The following is a 4011-nucleotide window of genomic DNA, read 5'->3' on the forward strand; positions in this document are numbered from 1 at the left end:
TATGTTTTGACATGTGAAGAAATTGACAATAAAGCTGACTTTGACTTTGACCTCAGAGCCGATGTTGCACCCTTTACTCTCAGCTTCTACAGTCCTCGTCCAAGCACCAAAACTCGTCCTTGCTCTACAACATAGCTCACCACAGTTTTTTTCTTAACTGGCCTCCTATACCCGTTTTGGTTCAAATGTGGCCTTGCGTTGCCAGACCTGTCTCCAAAGTGTGGCCATACACATACAGCACATTCTATGATAGGAGGAAAAAAAACTTTGGAAGTTTCAAAAGAGACTGCGTGAAACAAATAAAGACAGTTGAGAATGAACCAAGTTTGGTTGCAGTATATTTATTATACTTGCAAGTATAAGGAAAACAGTTTCACAGAGTGCACAAGTGCAATGTGCCTACAAAGAAGTGAAGAAAACCCTCAGCTTACTTGCTATCCCCAAGGTGCAGGAGCACCTTATTTGGAGACTAATCATAGAAAACACTTCATCTAAACACATAGACACTTTGGAGTCATTTTTGACATCTTTCTCATTTTGTGCCACATTATTTAAAGTCTCCAATGGCAGTTTATCTCAGCTGCCAAGGGACAGAATGTGCAGTGAGAGATAAATTCTTTGTGATCTTCCACCTTGGTTCACTCAGAAGTTCCAACAGCTGGACGCTAGACTTAGAGACTCCAACCTTCAAGGGAAAATTAAGACAACCTTATTTTCTAAATGTAGGGAAACACACACAGGAATAAATGAAGAATATACTGTATATGTAATCCTGCTTAAGTAGAATTTTCCCATTACAAAATGCATTTTTGCATTTCTTTAAACCAATCACAATCATCTTGGTTGGCGCTAAGCTCCAGACACAGCTGTGGTATTACTGCATGCTACACAATAAAATGGGTACACTAGATAATATTGAATCACTCTCTTTATTTATCAAATAAACTTTGAAGCTCCAGTGTATGGAAAGCCTGGGCGTAGTCAACCGTGTCGAGGAGCCTACTGATTGGTGTGCCGGCATGGTGGTCGTGCCCAAGAAGAACAAGGAGTCTGTACACGTGTGTGTGTGTGTGGACCTGACTGGCTTGACTGTATATGTGTGCCATGAAAAGTACATTCTGCCGTCGGCGGAATGCTTGCTGGAGTGAAAAAGTTCAGGAAACTGGATGCCAACTTGAGGTTCTGGCACATCCCACTCACGGAAGAATCAGCCAAATACACCACATTCATTACACCCTTCGAAAGGTTGCGTTATATCCGCCTTCCTTTCGGTATCGTCTCAGCGCCTGAACACTTCCAACGCATGATGGCTGAGGTCACTGAGGGGCTGGAATGAGTGGTCTGCCACATCAGTGACATACTGGTGTGGGGAAAGGAGCAGGAAGAGCATGATTCTCAACTCCATCCTGTGCTACAGAGGCTGGAGAGAGCATGCATCACCCTGAATGTGGACAAATGTTAACCCTCCACATTTGAGATGGTCTTCTTGGGTCACATCACGTCTGAGGGCATTCGCCCTGAACCAAGAAAGACTGAGGTCATCATAGAGATGGAGGGAACATCAGCAAGTTGAGGAACTCAATCAGCTGGGAAAGTTAATTAACCAGCTGGCAGAAAAAGACCAACCACTCCGGGACTTCTTCTCTAAAAAAAAAACTGTGTGGACCGTGTTCAAATTGTTGATTGAGCCCTGTCTTCTTCTCCTGTCCTTGCTATGTATGACCAGAACAGAGACACGAAAGTTTAGCCAATGCATCATTGTATGGGCTGGTGGCATTCTTCTCCAGGAGTCAGAGGGAGAATGGAAGCATGTAGCCTATTGCTTAATCCAACTGAGCAAAGAAATGCACAAGTGGAATAGGAGGCCCTGGGACTCACTTGGGCCTGTGACAGGTTCAGGGATTTCCTCATAGGTAAACAGTTTTGCATGGAGACCTATCACAAACCCCTTCTCAGCCAATTTGGAGCCCAAGCACTGAATCTGCTGCCACCAAAAAATCCAGCGCTTCAGGATGAGGTTGATGCGTTACTCTCACTTCATGGTACACGTCCCTAGAAAGTCAATATAGACAACTGACACATTGTCACACTGCTGACATCACACATTGCTACTAATGGAAAGCACCAACATCTACATAGAATGTGTCATAGAAAGTCTACCTGGAAGTCAAACTTACATGGAAAATCTTAAGGAACAGTTAAAGTCTGGTAGTGTCTGCTGATAGTCTCTGATAATGCATGGAAGGACAGCCAGCACATGAAAAATGGGAACTTGTGCTAAAAAGCTACTGGCCAGAGCAAGCTACATTTACAGTGAAAGATGGCTAAAAGACACATGGCTCAATATACCTGCTGCAATGCAGAACAACATGCTAGCAAAACTGCATGAAGGACACCAGGGAGTTGACAAGTGTAGAAGTGGTGCTCATCAGTCTCAGTGGACTCAGTCAGCAAGGGAATGAGATGGTGCTCAACTGTAGAGTATCAAAGAGCGAGAAATCACAAAGAACCCCATAACTCCTTCAGAATACCCAGAAAGACCATGGCCAGGGTTGGAGGCAGACCTGTTTCTCCTGTAGAGCAAAACGTATCTGCTTGTTGTCGACTATTTCTCAAGGTACATTAAGATTGCACAGTTATCTCACACCAAGTCCACCAATTGTTCATCTCAAGTCGATTTTGAGACTCTGGTGTCGAATAAAGGGGCACAGTTTCCTGGACAAGCTTTTACTTCCTTTACAGCCTCGTATGGTTTCAGGCATGTCAGCAGCAGCCCAATGTTTCCGCAGAGTAGTGGTGAAGCAGAGCGGGCCGTCCAGACCTTCTTGAAAAAAAAACAGCTGACCCCTATCTGGTTCTACTCGCCTACAGAGCCACACCCCTCAGCTTCTTTTGGGCCGACGTCTTTGCACCATGGTGCCTATCCTCTCGTCTCAGCTTTACCCTGTAATGCCAGACGGCAAAGCTTTCATATTGAGAGACAGAGAGAACAGGAGGTCACATTCGGAAAACTACAACAGACGTCATTGTGTCTAAGCTCTCAGTGCACCGTCCCCTGGAGAGAGAGTATGGGTAACTGACACAAAGACAACAGGAACTGTGGTTCAAAAACACGCAACTCCAAGGTCCTACTTAGTGGATCTACCTCAGGGAGTGGTGAGACGCAACCGCCATCAGCAGGTACCTTTACACACCCCTACACACGGTGGATGTTCTCCAACAAGGCAAGTGTCGGAGCCAAATCCTGAGTAGGACCCTTTGAAACCTACTGTGACATCGAAACTTTCACCTGAAGGGAGTCCCACACTCAGAACTAGATCTAGGAGAGCCATGGTACCACCTGTGACCAGCCATAGTTCCACTCAACCTGTGAACTATAAAACAAAAAGTGTGAAACCAAAGTGTTATGTTCTTGTATATGAGATTCAATTTTGCGCACATAATACAGTAATACAGAATTTCCCCTTGTTTGTCATATGAAATACTCTAGTGACTAAGTTGTCACTGTTCGGACTTAAAAGATTCTGAATAACCCTCTAAGGGTCTGGTCCTCAAAGGCAGTCTACCCTTTGTTCTCGAGACGATGGTGGCATGAGTGCATGTTATGTGGGTAGGAATCTTTTAGTAGGAGTTGTGTATGAGGTGGACATTTTAGAGAGTGACACGCAGAGAAATGTAAACGTGCCGTTGATGCTGCTACACAATGAATCACGCTCGTTATTTAATAAATAACACGACAGCAGCAACGGTGGAGCTGTAAAATAGTCTCAGGAAAACTTCAACGCTCAGAAAGAAAACCCCACATGCAATATTAAAATAAAGTTAACTGTTCACACAATGTAGTAATCTGAGCTATTTAAATTAGCTGATCCATGGTTTAACGTCATTTGCTCTCACCAGTGTATTGCTGTGTGTACTTAGTCCACAGAAATCCCACCAATTAACATTAAAGTGCCTACATTATGAAAAATAAATCACTTTTCTTGGATTTGGGGTGTTATTTTGTGTCTC

This window comes from Etheostoma spectabile, chromosome 16 (genome assembly GCF_008692095.1).
Source record: "Etheostoma spectabile isolate EspeVRDwgs_2016 chromosome 16, UIUC_Espe_1.0, whole genome shotgun sequence".
In the NCBI taxonomy this organism is placed as follows: domain Eukaryota; kingdom Metazoa; phylum Chordata; class Actinopteri; order Perciformes; family Percidae; genus Etheostoma; species Etheostoma spectabile.